We start from the raw sequence: 19,141 nt of genomic DNA, 5'->3' as shown, positions 1-19,141 counted from the left end.
ACCACCTTCGTTGTAGCCAACTGAAAGGACCGGCGAGATTCAGGGATGTGTCGCGCCTCCATCGCCAAATCCATCATCAAATTTGCTAAAACGCCGCGTTTCTCACCATGTTCCTCATCACCGACGCCATTTGCTCCATTCGTATAATGTTTGGTCGGAATAAAGGGTAACAATTTCCTCTTTTCTTCGAGACCACCATCCGCTTCTCGCATCAGTTCCCAATTCATCTCTGGAATGAGTGATCGATGCTGACGGCGTGAGATTGAAGCCATAGCTTTGATCTGCGTTTATGGCGATTGAATTCGTTGATCGTATGATGGATGATGATTGATAAGGGAACACAGCGCCCTGCTCAAACCTTGCTTCTCCAACTTCAGTTTCTGGATCTCCTCCGTCTCTTCCAGGTCGACCTCTTCGACTACGACTCCATACTCGCCGCCGTCAATGGTTGCTCCGGCGTCTTCCACCTCGCCTCTCCCTGCATCGTCGATCAAGTCTACAACCCCGAGAAGGAGCTCCTGGACCCAGCGATCAAAGGAACGCTCAATGTTCTGACGGCGGCGAAGCAGGCTGGGGTCAGCCGTGTGGTGCTGACGTCATCCATCTCCGCCATCACTCCCAGCCCAAGCTGGCCGTCCGATAAGATCAAGGACGAGGATTGCTGGACAGACATTGACTACTGCAAGCAGAAGGGATTGTGGTATCCATTATCGAAAACACCAGTGGAGAAAGCTGCGTGGGAATTTGCCAAGGAGAAGGGGCTGGATGTGGTTATGGTGAATCCGGGCACGGTGATGGGCCCTGTTATCTCGCCCAGGCTCAATGCTAGCATGTTGATGCTCCTTCGCATTCTTGAGGGCTGCACTGAAACATATGAGGACCAGATCTGTGCGATGACTGAAACTATAGCCCGAATCAACGAGTTCGATGAAAGGTTGAAGTTGTCTGAGCTTGTGTGACTCGGTTGAATTGCTGAATGCGTTGAAGCTGTCGGAGGAATGGCATGCATAACGATGGCATGGGCTCGGTAAGAATTCACGAGGGGGAGTCCATTGGCTGTGCTTAGTGGCTGTGATCTGCCCTCTGCTCATCACTTAGCGCCACTGCAATTCCTTCACTTCAAACTCGACGCTTTACACTCTGCCTCAAGATCTGGCTGTTTCTGCACCTCCGCCATGGCTGCTGCCTTTGAATGTGATTGACAAAATCAAAGTTTGTCAACTCACACCCAAAGATCTCATCCGTCTGCTTGCCTCTGCTGCTGCCTTTGAATGTGATTGACAAAATCAAAGTTTGTCAACTCACACCCAAAGATCTCCTCCGTCTTCTCTCGGACTCGGCCTGGGTTTTCACCCACAAACTCAGCCTTGCAGATCACCATATAAAGAAAAAAAAATGATGGAATCCAGATGGACAGCACCATTCCAAAAAATAAAAAAATAAAAAAAAAAAAAAATATATATATATATATATATATATATAATAAAAGCAATGATGGTGCTTCTGGAACCATGTGCAAAAAGAAAAAAAATATATATATAATAAAAAGAAAGAAAAAAAAAATGATGGTGCTTCTGGTACCATCTGAAATATATATATATATATATATATATATATATATATATATATAAATAAATGGTGGATCAGTGCCACCGAAAGCAAAGAAAAGTAAAAAAAAAAAAAAAAAAAAAAAAAATATATATATATATATAATAATAAATAATAAAATAAAATAAAAAAGGAATGATGATGGACGGTGATGTATATGTTTTATCTGTATTTAGCACAATACACTGAATAAAATAAAGCATGTCCATTAATTTCCAAGAAATTACAAGTGTGTACAAAAAAAAAAAAAAAAAAAAAAAAAAAAAAAAAAGATGGAGCTTTCACAAAGGATGTTCACGTGAAGCCCCATTACTTGGCAAAACTCTAGAAGCGGAAGACATCGGAGCAGAAGGCATCGGAGCGGGAGGCATTGAAGCTAGAGCATTCCAGGCCTCAATACTGGGTGGAACGCTAGATGACCCAGGAAAAAGGTGCCTCTGGAAGAAAGTCGCAAGCCTGTGACGGTCACTTTGACGGTCACTTTGCATTCGACCATTGGATTCTTGCAGCTCATCAAGCTTCCTCTTCATGCCCGACGAATAGTTATTTGCAAGCACATGCAAACTTCTATTCTCGTACTTAAGCAGTTTGATCTCTTGCTTAAGACTTTCCACCTCCGCCATCAAGGATTCAACTTGGCGGGAGCGAGCAAGTAGGCGTTGGCCCATGTTGGACACAGAGCCTGCACACTGAACACTGAGAGCGAGGGACTCTTGAACGGCCAACTCATCGGACCGTCCTGAAAGCAGTCGACTATCTTCAGGAGTGAGGAGGTTCCTAGCTACTATCGTAGCTGTAGTTGCGTCCTTCATCACAGAGTCTTCACCTGTAAGAGGACCGTTAGAAGATAAAAAAGAAGGGCGCCATACATTACCTTGATGGGGCACAACCGGATCGCTGCTGAGACTCAAATCTAAGCAAAGGTTCGATGAGTTAGTCATTTTTCAAAGGTGTTCAAAGAGAAGGGATGGAGTAAAATTTCAAAGGGTCGGAGACGATTTTTCAAGAATGGGCAATCTTCAGAGTGTGAATGTTGGGGTGATCAATACCGCTATAAAAAGCCAAGGCGACACGACCACCGATTCAAAAATCCGGATTTTCCTGCGTGAAGTTTGGCGACGCGTTCGCGGCTTTTCAGAAAACGCGTTCAACTTTGTCAAAAGATATCTGACAAAGTCGAAAACACGTGGAAGCCATCATCGCAACTACACATCTTTAGCCGACAAGCGCAAAGTTCGGCGACGCTTTCTCTGCTTTTCAGAAAACGCGTGCAACTTTGTCAAAAGTGGCGCTCGTTCAGAAATCGAAGAGGCGTCGTTCAGAAATCGAAGAGGCGTCGTTCAGATATCGAAGAGACGTTTGTCGACAAGGGTAAAAGAACGGTACCACCACTTGCTATTAAGAAATCCCTATATACGTCGACCTTCATCTTTTATGGCAAGGCAGACCTCAAGAAAATGCCCAACTCTTCCTCACCTCTGAGGGCGCACTCCCAGCAAAGCCTCTCGAAATACACAATTCTTCTTCTTCCTTTGAGAAACCCTATTCAACCTTTGAAGATACCAGATGCCTGGAGTACAGATGACCCAGGAGGAAACGATAGATTGAAGCATGTGCTGATTCATTCACCACTTCTTCAAAAGCAAAGGTATCTCATATCATCAAGGGCGAAAGCATAGGTATCTCATATCATGCTTTTTCCCTATCTTTTCCTTTGCCCTTGTTCTCACCTGCCAAGACAAGGACAGAGGAAGCAATATGTCGGAACCTCCACTCAAACCAGTTGCCACCAAGAAGTGAAGCACCATTTAAATGCAAAGGTTGCATTCAACTCCTGCATCAGAGGACAAATACTACAAGAGAATATGCTAAACCTGCATAAGGAAATACCACTTCTGCAAATGGAGCAAGTAAGGCAAGTGAAAATTATACATCGAAGCATGTGGAGACAAACACAACAAATATATGTGCTGATTCATTCGCTGCTTCTTCGAAAGCAAAGGTATCTCATATCATGTTTTTTCCCTGTCTTTTCCTTTGTCTTTGTTATTACTCGCATGGCAAAGTGAAAGAGAGCAGTCAGCGGCACTTGGAGTCAGTCTTCCAATCTGGAACCGACTACCTGGAATCTATTCCTGATTGCTTACCTAGTATTGCTCTCGAGTAGTCATCTTCAACGGTTGATACACTGCCAGAGAAGGGACAAGGAAACTTCAATCTTTCCAACCCTCTTCAATACGAATTGGAAAGATTGAACAAAGAAACAGGTCAGCACCTCCACCTCGTACTTGCCTGCCATATCCTGAAACCGCTCGTAGACCTTCGGGGGGAGACCAAAAGAATCCTGCTACCCAGTTCAAGAGTAGCACAAAGGAAAATCAACGAGCGGAGGAGACCAGAAGAATCCTCCAGCCCAGTTCAAGATCAAGCCTCAATGGCCCTTGAAGAAATCACAAGTCCAATTCAAAATCAAGTGTTTACCACCCTTGAAACAAATTCAACTCCAGATAAAAGGAGCAGGTTCAGACCTTCGGAGGAGACCAAAAGAATCCTCCAGCCCAGTTCAAGATTAAGCTTGTGGAAAATCAACGATTGGAGGAAACCAGAAAATCTTCCAGTCGAACTCAAGATCAAGCCTCGATGGCCCTTGAAGAAATTTCCAGCTCAATTCAAGATCAAGCCTCGACGGCCCTTGGGTTGACATCTACATTAAGGGACTTCAAAACGCATCTTCTACACGTGACAAGCACATGTCAACGACGCGCCTTGAAGTGGGGGCATTTGTAGACATCGAAATTTCGGTGAAATGAATGTTAACCAATAATTAAAATTTCAACGCTCACGTGTCACATAAATTTTACATGTAGCGTGTGACTCAACGAAAAATCGAAATAAATTGGAAAAGTCATCAAATAGGATACGTGTCAATACCTGACAGAAATGATTTATTTCATCTGATTATTTAAATCCAAAAATCAAGTTTTGGAATTCTATAAATAGGAGGCCAAGGCATTCATTTTAAGGGAGAAAGAAGAGGAAGAAAAGAAAGAAAGGAATTTACATCACACCAAAACCTTGAAGCTTTGAAACTCTAAAGCTCTCAAGCAAATCCCGAAGGATCAAGAAAACACTCTTCGTTCTTCGTCAAATCCTCCTTCAAGGTCAAGCCCCGACGGCCCTTGAAGAACTTCCACCGACTCAAGATCAAGCCCCGACGGCCCTTGAAGAAAGTGTTCATCGTTCATCATCCGTTCATCCTAAAGATCAAGCCCCAACGGCCCTTTGGATCAACAACCTCAACAAATTCACACATCCAATCGTTCTTCAAGATTAAGCCCAAAAGCCCTTGAAGATCCGCTCATCCATCAACCTTCAAGATCAAGCCCAAAAGTCCTTGAAGAAATCCATACACCCAGTCTTCAAGATCAAGCCCAAAAGCCCTCGAAGATCCGTTCATCAACTGTTCATCCCTAGATCAAGCCCCGATGGCCCTTTGGATCAACAGCTCATCCACAAACCTACACCCTACGAAGATAGAATCAGAGGATCAAATTACAAAGAGATTGTAACCCCAAAATCATTAAACATCAAAATATATTTTGTACACGGTATTCTTGTTTCAGGAATTTTTCGTGTTCACAGTGATTAAGTGATAAAATTTGACATGACGAATATGCATGAGTTTGCACGAGTGTGATCTAATTTTACACAAATGTGTGGCCTGATTAACATAGCATGATATGATTTTGAATATAATCCTTTCTTGATTCCGCACCTTTTCATCTATTTGGCATCGGCTGAAGCTTGTATAACAATTAAGCCTTGAGACTTGGTTGGGCTTACATGTGATATTTTTAGGCCTTAACAGCAGATTATTAAAATATCTAGAGCATTAAATGTGTTTGGTAAAACAAATTTTAAAAAAAAAAATGTTGTTAAATACAGTAGAAAAACATGGTTTACCAAACATGGTTTACCAAAAGTTTTTTTTTTCAAAATATAGTAAGCATTGCCCATTAGAGAGAGATGATACAGATGGGCGAAAGAGAAGAGAGATGGAATTATGGTAGGGATTGAGAATACGGGTAAGCTTTTTAAGTTTTTCTTTTTATTTTTTTATTATATTAAAAAATTATTAAATAAAGTTATTAGGTGATTTTTGTTTAAAAACAGTTTGAGGAAGCCTTTCCATTAGCTACCTTTAACATATTTAAAACAATTTATACAAAAGTTTACCAAACAATCAGACAATATTTTTTTTTGTTAAAAGCACCTTTACAAAAAAAATAAAATTTACGAAATGCTCAGCAACTCTATTTTACATCTGTTTATTCTCACAACACATTAAAAACTGTTGTAGGCCTAATTGACTGAATGATGCGAGATTTATACGCACACAAATTAACCCTATTTGTGACAATTGTAGTAATGATGTAAGTAGGGATCGTTCTAGACCGGGGATTAACTACGGGTGCTAAACACTTGACTCAAATAAATAAAACTAACTTTTAAAACACTTAACTTACTTAACAAGAACTCAAAATAAGTACACAAGACTCCAAATACTTAAAAACACAAACTAAGATAGATTGTAATGACTAAGACTTAGCAAAATATGGGGGTATTGTGGTTGGACGAGATTAAATTAAATGGACAGATTATAATTTAAAACAGATAGTAAAGATGAATGTGATGAAAATATTGGTGATGGAATAGCTAAAGGGTTCTTCTCCACATATGTTACACTTGCATACAAGATTGATTTTTAGTTGGTCTTTCGATAAATTATGAAACTCAATACCCCGGGTTAATTAGGTCCTCTTAAATTAAACGTCAAGTTCTCCTTAAGTTAATGAATTGGATGGGTTCGCGCAACGCAATTCACAACATTCTCCAAAAGTCCTTTACGTGAACAGCACAATAAAGATACAATCAAAGATCATTAAGCATCATGAAAACTATAAGTGTGTGATAGGAGCATATTCATGCGACTTAAATGGCTTGTTCTCGTGCATTTACGTTATGTTTCTTTAGTTATTTTAGTACTTTAAGCTATTTTCGTGTGTTTATAGGTCCAAAGGGCTAAAGGAGCAAAAAGATGCATTTTGGAGACTTTTGGAGCACTTTTGGGCTAAGGATGGATAGCTTATGCTTGGAGCCAAAGTGTTGGACGAAATTGAAGACCTAATTGAAGACCAAAGTGTTGGAACCTTGTTCTCTTTAGTTTTAGGACATTTAAAACCTTTCCTAATCCCAATCATGCCATGCATAACACACATCCATTCTAACACATTGTCATTGCACATGCATTTCCTTCATTAGTTAATTCACATGCTCCATACTTATCATCACCACTCATTACTTATCACATATCATCACCACTTATCACTTATCATTCACCACTTATCATATCATACATTCATTTATCACTTATCATAATCATTCACTTATCACTTAACATATCATACACTTATCACTTATCACCTACTTCACCTACAACATCCACCTACTTCACCTACAACATCCACCTACTCACCTACAACATCCACCTACTTCACCTACAACATCCACCTACTCACCTACAACATCCACCTACTTCACCTACAAATGATATAGCCATATGTTCCCTCCACTACTCCTATAAATACCCTTGCATTCATTCATTCATGACATCTCATTTTCATACACAACACACCACAAACACTTCCATTCCTTCTTTGCCGTGAGTCCCACTTCATTTCTAGCATCATTCCCTTCTATTTCCACCACTTCCCAACCCTCCAAACCACTCCTCATCCATTTCCATAATCCCCCAAACCTCACCTTAGACCTTGTGCTACAACAACGAGGAAGATAAGAGGGCCTAAACGTTCATACAATTCAAGTTGAGTTGTTGGAATGTTTGGGTGTTTCTTTGATTTCAAAGTTTAAATTCAATTCTCTTTGTTTTGTACGTATAAGGATTGGAAGAGAAGAGTGCCTAAACGTTCATACAATTCAAGTTGAGTTGTTGGAATGTTTAGGTGTTTCTTTGATTTCAAAGTTATGAGGAACTAAACCCTTTTTGGCTAGGGGTGATTTCAATACCATGATTATTTATGTGATATGAATTGATGAATTCCGGTTATGAACTCTTGATTCGTGAATGCAATTGGCTTAACTATTTGATGATTAACTTATTTGTGTTTGTTGATTGAGGGTCGACACTTAATTAGCATGCATGAATATGTGGCTAAAGTTTAAGAAGGTTTCACATAATCGTTACTAACTTATACTTGAAAGTAGTGAAGGTCGCTTGTCACGATCGCGTTAAGTTTAATTCTTAGCATGAGTAACATGATGTCATAGTTGCAAATGCTTTGTCAATGCTTATGGTTTTCATTATTCTTAATGATCTTCGATTGTATCTCTATTATGATGACATGTAGGGAACTTTTGAGACTGTTTTGGGTTGTCGAATGATGCCATCCAATCCAATAATATAAGGAAAATCTGAGGGTTAACTAGTGATGTCACGGTTAATTTGGGACATTGTCGTTCATAATTCAATGAAGGAATAACTGGAAATTGATTCATATGCATAAATATCATGTGTGGAGAAAGAACCTCTAGCTAATTCACCAACCATCTTGTTTCACAACACTTGTTTACAATCTGTCCATTTTTGCATTTTGTTTGTTTATTTCAACTTCGTCAAAACTAAAACCCCCTTTTTTATTTTTCCTTGTTCCCAAGTGTCTTAAATCTGTTTTAATTTAGTTTTTATGTTTTTAAGTCAATTTAGAAGGTTTTAGCAAGCCCTCCTAATCCCCGGTCTAGAACGATCCCTCACTTATCCATTCTACTACAATTGTCAAACGAGGGTTTAATTTATGCGCGTATAATTCTCGCATCAAATTTTGGCGCCGTTGCCGGGGATTAGCAACTTTGCTAATCCTTTGTCTTTATTTTTATTATTTTTTTTGTTTTTCGTGCATTCTTATTTTAGATTCTTAGTTTGTTTGTTTCCTTGTTTTTTAGGTACTGTGTATGACTCGTAGCTCTCGGCCTATTATAGAGAACATCTCCGACTTTGACGGTGATTTTGAACGCACTTTGAGGAGAACGAGGAGTCAACAAGAGCCACCACAACCTCCACCACAACCTGGGCTTGAAGAAGACGAAGTAGGTGTAGAAGAAAAGCCCACGGATCAGATTTTTGAAGAAGAACAAGCCATGGCAGCAGATAATAGAACCATCAAGGAGCTTTCGGCCTCGGGTTTGGATAATGCATTGCCTCTTTGTATCCAATACCCCACGGCTGCCCAAGGCAAGACCGATGAATTTGAACTCAAATCCAGTTTGTTACACCATATTCCGAAGTTCCATGGATTGTCTATGGAAGACCCCAACAAACACTTGAAGGAGTTCGAGGTGGTTTGTTCGAGCATGACCCCCGTCAATATGGATGGGAGTATATTGAAGATGAAGGCCTTTCCATTTTCACTTATGGACAAGGCCAAAGATTGGCTCTACGAACTAGCCCCGGGAACTGTGACTTCGTGGGAGAGTATGAAGCGTGCTTTCTTGGAGAAATTCTTCCCTACTTCGAGAGTGATTCTCCTACGGAAGAAAATTAGTGGTATTCAACAGAATCATGGTGAGACATTCTCGGCTTATTATGAGCGCTTCAAGGGCCTTGTAGCTTCATGTCCTCAACATCAAATGAAGGAGGAACTTCTCCTTCAATATTTCTATGAGGGCCTCCTTCCTATCGAACGTCAAATGCTTGATGCATCAGCGGGAGGAGCATTGGTGGACAAAACACCAAGGGATGCCAAGGTTCTCATAGCCAACCGAGCGCTCAACGCTCAACAATATGAAGGAGTGGGCCAAAGGGAAGCCCCACGGCAACAAAGTGTAAATGAGGTGAGTGCTATTTCTGAAATTCAATCACAACTTGCTAATCTTACTTCTCTTGTTTCTCAGGTTGTGATTGGTCCAAAAGCACAAGAACACCAAGTCTGTGGCGTGTGCTCAATTCAAGGGCATCCATCCGACAAGTGCCCTCAACTAATCGAGAATGGTGGGTGGGAATCTGCCAATGCAATTGGTTTCCAAGGACAAAATCAAAACAACCCATACTCGAACACTTACAATGCCGGATGGAGGGACCATCCAAACTTCAAATGGACGGAGCCACAACAAGCTGCCCAACAAGGAGGATTTAGGCCAAACCCCCCTGGTTTTTATTCCAAGCCGTATGCACCCCAACAATCCCAACAACCTTCGGCATCATCTCATTCAGGTACGTCTTTGGAAAGTAATCAAGCTATGCAATTACTAACCTCTATTTCGCAGGGGTTGCAAAATCAAAACAACCGGATAGAAAATAACGAGAAGGAGATGATGGATATGAAGAAACAAATAGGGCAGATTTCTGAGTTCCTTGGACAGATTAGAGAGCAAGGAAAGCTTCCTAGCTCAACCACAGTCAATCCAAAGGGAGGATTCGAATCCGCCAAGGCCATCACCCTAAGGGGTGGAAAAGAAGTTGGGACCGAGCCAAACAATCCCAAATCTGCCCAGAAAGTAGATGAAGAGACGACACAACCTGAGGAAGTGTCTAGCTCACCCACGGTAAGGGTGAAAAACCCAATGCCGCAAGCCCCCAATCACCCTAACTCGGCCAAATCAGGTAATTTAAGTTCAAATTCATGTACTTCACGTCCTAATCTGCCCAATGTACCTTTTCCTCGCAGGTTCATGCAAGAAAAAAAGGAAGAAAGCGAGAAGGACATTCTTGAAACGTTCCGGAAGGTGCAAGTGAACATACCGCTTCTCGATGCAATCAAACAGGTTCCAAAGTATGCTAAATTCCTCAAGGACCTATGCAATACAAAGAGAAGAAGGGCAAACAAAGAGGTAGTGAAGGTAAGCGAGAATGTGTCCGCTGTTTTGCAACGTAAACTGCCTACCAAGTGCAAAGACCCCGGTAGTTTCACGATTCCTTGTGTGATTGGACATAATCGTTTTGAACATGCCATGCTTGATTTAGGTGCATCCATAAATGTCATGCCTTATTCTATTTATGCATCTATGAATTTGGGTGAATTAAAGCAAGATGGTGTAATTATACAATTGGCCGATCGTTCTAACGCGTATCCAAAAGGAGTTTTGGAAGATGTGCTTGTGCAGGTGAACCATTTAATTTTTCCGGCTGATTTCTACGTCTTAGACATGGAGGATTCAGCCCATTCTACATCTTTGCCGATTCTCCTTGGTAGGCCATTCATGAAGACGGCCCGAACGAAGATTGATGTATACAAAGGCACCTTGACAATGGAATTCGATGGGGAAGTGATTGATTTTAATATTTCTGAAACTATGAGATATCCCGTTGATGACCATTCTTGTTTTTCCATTGATGTTATCGATTCTTTGGCGCAGGTATACCTTGAAGAATTGAACGAGGACGCCCTGGAAACAACCATCACTAAGGCCATAGAGTGCAAAAATGAAGGATTTTGGCCAATGCAAGGCCACGGCAAGGAGGAGGAATTCTTTGCCATGGGTTCTAGTGAAGAAATAATTGAGGTTGTGGCAGCCCTTGAGTCATTGCCACAACAATATGGTAAGGTTCCACTCTCACTTTCAAATTCAGTTTCCACTAAGATGCTACCTTCTGTTGTTCAGGCACCATCGCTTGAACTTAAGCCGTTGCCGGACCATTTGAAGTATGTGTTTTTGGGAGAAGGTGAAACATTGCCCGTCATCATTTCATCAAGTCTCACGGCAATGGAGGAGGAGAAGCTTGTGAAGGTGCTGCGAGAACACAAAACGGCCATAGGGTGGACTTTGGCCGACATTAAAGGAATAAGCCCTACCACATGCATGCACCGTATACTTCTTGAGGAGGGGACTAAGCCATCCCGAGAGGCTCAACGCCGTCTCAACCCTCCGATGATGGAAGTAGTGAAGAAGGAAATAATCAAGCTTTTGGATTGCGGAGTGATCTACCCTATCTCCGATAGCCGTTGGGTCTCTCCAGTTCAAGTCGTTCCCAAGAAGTCCGGAGTAACTGTTATCAAGAATGATGAGAATGAGCTCGTACCTACACGCATTCAGACTGGATGGCGAGTATGTATCGATTACCGGAAGCTAAATGCCATGACTAGGAAAGATCACTTTCCTTTGCCATTCATCGACCAGATGCTCGAAAGGTTAGCCGGTCATGCCTTTTACTGTTTTCTTGATGGATACTCTGGATATAACCAAATTGTGATAGCCCCGGATGATCAAGAGAAGACCACATTCACATGTCCCTTTGGAACATTTGCTTATCGTCGCATGCCATTTGGCTTATGCAATGCACCGGCCACTTTCCAAAGGTGTATGGTAAGTATATTTTCCGATTTTGTTGAAAAGATCATTGAGGTTTTCATGGATGATTTCAGTGTGTTTGGGAGTTCATTTGATAATTGCTTGGATAATCTAACCTTAATTTTGAAACGATGTGTTGAAACTAACCTTGTCTTGAATTGGGAGAAATGTCACTTTATGGTGAAACAAGGTATAGTTTTAGGACATATTGTTTCAGAAAAAGGAATTGAAGTAGATAAATCGAAAATAGACCTTGTACGTCACTTACCCTCTCCTACTTCGGTTAGAGAGGTACGTTCGTTTCTTGGCCATGCAGGGTTCTATAGGCGTTTTATCAAGGACTTCTCCAAGATGTCCAACCCTCTTTGCCGATTGCTTCAAAAAGATGTGCCATTCAAGTTTGATGAAGAGTGTAATTCGGCATTTAACCAACTCAAGGAGAAGCTAGTCTCGGCCCCCATTATTGTACCTCCAGATTGGAGCCTTCCGTTCGAGCTCATGTGCGATGCATCCGACTATGCATTAGGAGCTGTTCTAGGACAAAGAAGAGACAAGCGGCCGCATGTCATATATTATGCCTCTCGGACTCTCAATGATGCCCAATTGAACTACTCCACGACGGAAAAAGAACTTCTAGCTGTGGTTTTTGCTTTAGATAAATTCCGTTCATATTTAATTGGTACTAAAGTAATCGTTTATTCTGATCATGCAGCTTTGAGGTACTTGATCACGAAAAAGGAGGCAAAGCCGAGGCTTATCCGTTGGATTCTTCTTCTTCAAGAATTTGATATTGAAATCCGGGATAAGAAAGGAAGCGAGAATGTAGTGGCTGACCATTTAAGCCGAATGATCCACGAGGAGCATGAACATGCTGTACCTATCCCTGAAACTTTTCCCGATGAGCAGCTGCTATCCATTGAGGTAAGTGAACCATGGTATGCAGATTTAGTGAATTACTTGGTGGCTAAACAATTTCCAAATGAACTAAACAAGCACCAACGTGATAAGCTTAAAAATGATGCACGTTTCTATGTTTGGGATGACCCTTATTTGTGGAAGTATTGCTCAGATCAAATTGTACGTAGATGTGTGCATGATTCTGAATTTCACTCAATTCTAAGCTTTTGTCACACATATGCATGTGGTGGTCATTTTGGCACACAACGCACTGCCCTCAAGGTTCTAGAGTGTGGTTTTTATTGGCCGACTATATTTAGGGATGCTAGAACCTTTTGTATGTCTTATGATCGTTGCCAACGAATGGGTAACATAGGTACCAAGGACCAAATGCCGCAAACCCCTGTCTTTAATGTTGAAATTTTTGATGTTTGGGGCATTGATTTCATGGGCCCTTTCCCTCCATCTTATGGTTTCACTTATATCTTGCTAGCCGTTGATTATGTTTCTAAATGGGTGGAAGCAAAAGCCACCCGTACTAACGATTCTAAGGTGGTTGCAGATTTCGTGAAAACTAACATTTTTGCTAGGTTTGGGATGCCGAGAGTAATCATAAGTGATGGAGGGTCTCACTTTTGCAATCGGACCATTGAGGCGTTGCTAAGAAAGTACCATGTCAACCATAAGGTCTCCACACCTTACCATCCTCAAACAAATGGCCAAGCCGAGGTGTCTAACCGAGAAATCAAACAAATTTTGGAGAAGACCGTTGGACCAACAAGGAGGGATTGGAGCTTACGTTTAGATGATGCACTGTGGGCATATCGTACGGCGTACAAAACACCCATTGGGATGTCACCTTTTCGGCTCGTCTATGGTAAGCCATGTCATTTGCCCGTAGAGTTAGAGCATAAGGCACATTGGGTCGTGAAGACTTTCAACATGGACATAGATGCAGCGGGAGTTCATAGGAAGCTCCAATTGAATGAACTTGAGGAGATTCGGAATGAAGCCTATGAGAATGCCCGGATGTACAAAGCCAAGACCAAAGCATTCCATTATAAAATGATTCGAACCAAGACCTTCACAGTTGGGCAGAAAGTGTTACTTTTCAACTCTCGCCTACGTTTGTTTCCTGGTAAGTTGCGTTCTAAATGGATTGGCCCGTTTGTTGTTACTAACGTTTTACCTTATGGTGCAGTCCACATAAAAAGCTTAAGGAATGGCGTAGAATTCAAGGTGAACGGGCATCGGTTGAAGCCATATTACGAGCAAAGTATGGGGCAAGTGGTGGAAGACATTCCTTTCCATTCCGTGGGCTCAAATGAAGATTAAAAGAGGGTACTCGTCCGGCTGAAAGACGTAAAAGATAGCGCTTCGTGGGAGGCAACCCATGCATCCGAATAGAGAAGAACTTGGAAACCCCTTTAAGAGACTTATTTTTATTCCTTTCTTTTTCTTTACTGCCTTTACTTTGCTTTCTTTCTTGTATTTGTTTATTTGCTTGCTCTGTTGTGACTTTCTACTTAAAACATTGAGGACAAAGTTTGATTTAAGTGTGGGGGGGGTAAACAATTTGTATTTGCATGAATTTCGTGGGATTTATTCACCTATCACTTAGAATGTTGTTTCTTGCTGTTTTAAGCGTTTTTAGAGTGTTTTAGTGTGTTTTATAGTGTCTTGGTATAAAACTCCGAAAATTTGATAAAAATTTAAAAAAAAAAAAATTTCTTTTGAAAAACCCAAAAATATGTGTTTTTAGAGTCATTTGAGTCATTTTGGTGTTTGTTTGTGTCTTAGCGCTACTTGGGAGGCAACCCATGCATTCAACAAAGGAAGACTTAGAAAGCACTCCAATTCCAGATTCCTAAAAACTCTTCTCTTTGTTGCTATTTCGTTTCTGCCTTATTAGGTTGTTTAGTTGTTATTGTTTGTTTGTTTATTAATTGTGCGAGTCTATGATTGTAACATTGAGAAAATGTTTGGTTTATTGATAGGCACTGCTAAACAAGGAAAGATGGAGCCTTCACAAAGGGCGTTTACTTGAAGCCCCACTACTGGGCAAAATTCTAGAAGCAGGAGGCGTCGAAGCGGAAGGCATAGATGCTGGAGGCATCGGAGCAGGAGGCATCGGAGCTAGAGCATTCCAGGCCCCAATACTTGGCCAAACGCTGGACGAGCCAGGAAAAATATGCCTCTGGAAGTAAGCCGAAAGCCTTTGACGGTCAGTTTGACGGTCACTTTGCATCCGACCATTGGCTTCTTGTAGCTCATCAAGCTTCCTCTTCATACCCGTCGAATAGTTGTTGGCAAGCACGTGCAAACTTCTATTCTCGTACTTAAGCAGTTTGATCTCCTGCTTGAGACTTTCCACCTCTGCCATCAATGATTCCACCTGACGGGAGCGGGCAAGCAGGCGTTGGCCCATGTTGGACACAGAACTCGCACACTGAACACTAAGTGCGAGGGACTCTTGAACGGCCAACTCATCGGACCGTCCTGACAGCAGCCTACTATCTTTTGGTGTGAGGAGGTTCCTAGCTACTATTGTAGCTGTTGTGGCGTCCTGCATCACAGAGTCTTCACCTGAAAGAGGACCGTTAGAAGAAAAAAAAGAAGGGCGCCATACATTACCTTGACGGGGCGCAACCGGATCGCTGCTGAGACTCAAATCTAAGCTAAGGTTCGATGAGTTTGCCATTTTTTTCAAAAGTGTTCAAAGAGAATGGGTGGATGGAGTTAAATTTCGAAGGGCCGGAGACGATTTTCAAGAATGGGAAATCTTCAGAGTGTGTTTGTGGTGGTGATCGATACCTCAATAAGAAGCCAAGGCGACGCGTCCACCGATTCAAAAAGCCGGAATTTCCGGCGTAATTTAGGCGACGCTTTCTCAGCTTTTCAGAAGACGTGTTCAACTTTGTCAAAAGAGTTCTTCTTTTCAGACAACACGTGGAGGCCATCATCGCAACTACACATCTTTAGCCGACAAGCGCAAAGTTCGGCGACGCTTTCTCAGCTTTTCAGAAGACGCGTGCAGCTTTGTCAAAAGGAGCCGCATCTGCACTACCACGTGTCGTTCAGAAAGCGAAGGGGCGTCGTTCAGAAATCGAAGGGGCGCCTGCTCAGAAATCGAAAAGGCGTGTTCAGAGATCGAAGAGGCGCCATTATTTCAAAAAGCCGGATTTGCGGGATCAAAACGTCTGTCGACAAGGGTAAAAGAGCAGTACCACCACTTGTTATTATCTCTATATATGTCGACCTTCGTTTTTATGGCAAGGAAAACCTGAAGAAAATGTCCAACCCTCCCTCACCTCTGAGGGCGCACTCCCAGCAAAGCCTCTTGAAATACTCAATTTTTTCTCCCCCAAAGAAGATACCAGAAACCTGGAGTACAAATGAGGCAGAAGGAAACGGTCGATCGAAGCATGTGGAGACAACCACAACAAATACATATGCTGCTTCATTCGCCGTTTCTTCAAAAGCAAAGGTATCTCATATCAAGAAGGTCTAAAGCAAAAGTATCTCATATCATGCTCTTTCCCTGTCCTTTTCTTTGTCCTTGTTCTTACTCGCATGGCAAAGTGAAAGAAGCAATCAGCCGGCACTTGGAGTCAGTCTTCCGATCTGGAGCCAACTGCCTAGAATCTATTCCTGATTGCTTACCTAGCGTTGCTCTCGAGTAGTCATCTTCAACGGTTGATACACTTCCAGAGAAGGGACCACTTCTGCAAAAGGGAGCGAGTAAGGCAAGTGAAAATGATACATTGAAGCATGTGGAGACAAACTTAGGCTGAGTTATCCTCCAACCCTTTTCAATACGAATTGGAAAGATTGAACAAAGAAACAGACCAAAGGAGTAAGCTCAGACCTTCGGGGAAGACCAAAAGAATCCTGCTGCCCAGATCAAGAGTAGCACAAAGGAAAGTCAACGATGGGCGGCAACCAGTTCGAGAGTAAGCTTATGGAATCATCCAGATCAAGCCTCAATGCAATCAACAAAGAGAAGACGGAATTTACACTCCATAACCAGATTTGCGTCCCTAAACTCTTCTCTTTGTTAATTACATTCTGCCATGTTTAGTATGTTTAAATGTTTTTTGTGTGTTTACTTATGTTTTGTGTGAATCTATGCGTAAACCATTGAGGACAATGTTTGATTTAAGTGTGGGGGGGGTAACTAAGTATATTTAATGCAAATTCGTGGGATTTTATCACCCATAACTTAAAATGTTGTTCCTTGCTGTTTTAAGGTGTTTTTAAGTTGTTTTAGAGTGTTTTAGTATGTTTTGTTTTTATAACTCCGAAAATCACATAAAAATTTGAAAAACGTGTTTTAAAAAGCCTAAAAAGAGTGTTTTGAGTCGTTTTTGTGTGTTTGTGTCTTAGGATACCTTCCAACACAATGATAAGGATTTGGTTTGTAATTGCATGACTGTTAAAAAGAGTTATAAACATAGAGAAAAGTTTGATTTACTCTTGGTATATGCTTGGTTATGGTTATAATGTATGACTTCACATGCAATCATAAAAGAAAAAAATTCGTTTTTGTAACATGCTTGAAGGAAGGAACTCAAACAAACGCTACAACCCTGAGAGACTTGAACCTATAACGTTCTTTGGAGAGTATAATTTGTGATTTCTTGTTTTCTAAAGTCGTTGCATGATCTCATTATTCTTTGCTTGGTTACTACTTAGAAGGCGTTTCATCATATAGTTCCAAATGCTAGAACTCATGCCCTTTTCATTCAAAGCATGTTATTGATTTGCATAACACATATTCAAGAAGAAGTTGTGTAGTGACCACCACCATAGCCAAATAAACTTACTTCCCATACTTCGTATTTGTTGTAAGTTTTAACCCCGTTGAGCCTTATTTAGCTTTTATTCTTTGTTTTCCCACATTTCCCTTACCTAGCTTAGTGTAGGACTTTCCTATACCCTTGTTCTTAAAGTATAGTGAGCATGACTTAAATGAATTCCTTTTGAGTTACATTATGCAAGAAAATGAGTGTGGGGGAGTAAAAGTTTGTTCTTACGTTTATATGTATGTTTCGAGATTCAAAAGAAAAAGAAAAAAAAAAAAGAAAAAAAAAAAAAAAAAAAAAAAGAAAGGAGTGAAAATAAGTAAGAATGAACTCACGAGCGTTGATGGTTGAAGAAAGGGTCCAAAAAGTTGAATATGGCCCTAAGTTTTGTGTGACTTTCCCTTGGGTGTTCAAAGTTGATTTTTGCGTTCTAAAGGGAATTCTAAGTGCCTAATTCAAATACTTTGCTCACTATTGCTTTAAGAATGTTTGTTTATCCTTCACCTTTCTTTGTTAGCCAAACACCTTTAGCCCCGTTACAACCCTTGACTTCTATCTTGAGTGTTATGTATTTCAATTGTGGAGTTTGAACTTGGTATGAGCTTATGGTGTCACTGGTTCTCGCGTCTAAGTAGTAGCATTCCATTCATGAGATCATATCTAAACATGCTTATTAACTCTAGAAAATGCTTTCCTTATTATAACATATGTGAGTGTTCGTCTACATGTTTACATCAATCTCTCACATATAACTAGTGTAGGGTGTGTAGTCAGAAAATCTGTGTGAAAATAGAGTGCATTCTAGTAAGGAATTGAGGAAATTCTCTAAAGGCATGTTACTACTTTCGAAATGTGTTTTAAATGCTTAATTGTGAACTAGTATGTGGTGACTATGATTAAGAATGTACTTAACTGTAAAGATGGCTAAAAATCTATGGGACTAATGATTTTTAACTTGTCATGTGCATTGGAAATCTGAGACGATTGTTGGAAGGTGTAGGTTGTGTTTTGTTCGTTTTGTTTTGTTTTTGGTTTCTTTTGTTTTGTTTTGCTCGAGGACTAGCAAAAGCTAAGTGTGGGGGTATTTGATAGGAGCATATTCATGCGACTTAAATGGCTTGTTCTCGTGCATTTACGTTATGTTTCTTTAGTTATTTTAGTACTTTAAGCTATTTTCGTGTGTTTATAGGTCCAAAGGGCTAAAGGAGCAAAAAGATGCATTTTGGAGACTTTTGGAGCACTTTTGGGCTAAGGATGGATAGCTTATGCTTGGAGCCAAAGTGTTGGACGAAATTGAAGACCTAATTGAAGACCAAAGTGTTGGAACCTTGTTCTCTTTAGTTTTAGGACATTTAAAACCTTTCCTAATCCCAATCATGCCATGCATAACACACATCCATTCTAACACATTGTCATTGCACATGCATTTCCTTCATTAGTTAATTCACATGCTCCATACTTATCATCAC

The 19,141-nt window shown here is 40.9% G+C and overlaps 2 pseudogenes; one reads left to right on the top strand and one right to left on the bottom strand.

The window, feature by feature from the left end:
• Nucleotides 1-275: 275 nt before the first annotated feature.
• Nucleotides 276-1,099, top strand: LOC137728425 (cinnamoyl-CoA reductase 1 pseudogene; annotated as a pseudogene).
• Nucleotides 1,100-1,114: 15 nt separating this feature from the next.
• The window catches only part of LOC148697917 (uncharacterized), a 30,031-nt pseudogene continuing 12,004 nt past the window's right edge, over nt 1,115-19,141 (bottom strand).

The sequence above is a fragment of the Pyrus communis genome, chromosome 3, assembly GCF_041283825.1.
Source record: "Pyrus communis isolate YQ-2024b chromosome 3, ASM4128382v1, whole genome shotgun sequence".
Taxonomy (NCBI): domain Eukaryota; kingdom Viridiplantae; phylum Streptophyta; class Magnoliopsida; order Rosales; family Rosaceae; genus Pyrus; species Pyrus communis.
The sequence above is the reverse complement of the archived record's forward strand: the minus strand, read 5'-3'. Positions and strand labels throughout refer to the sequence as shown.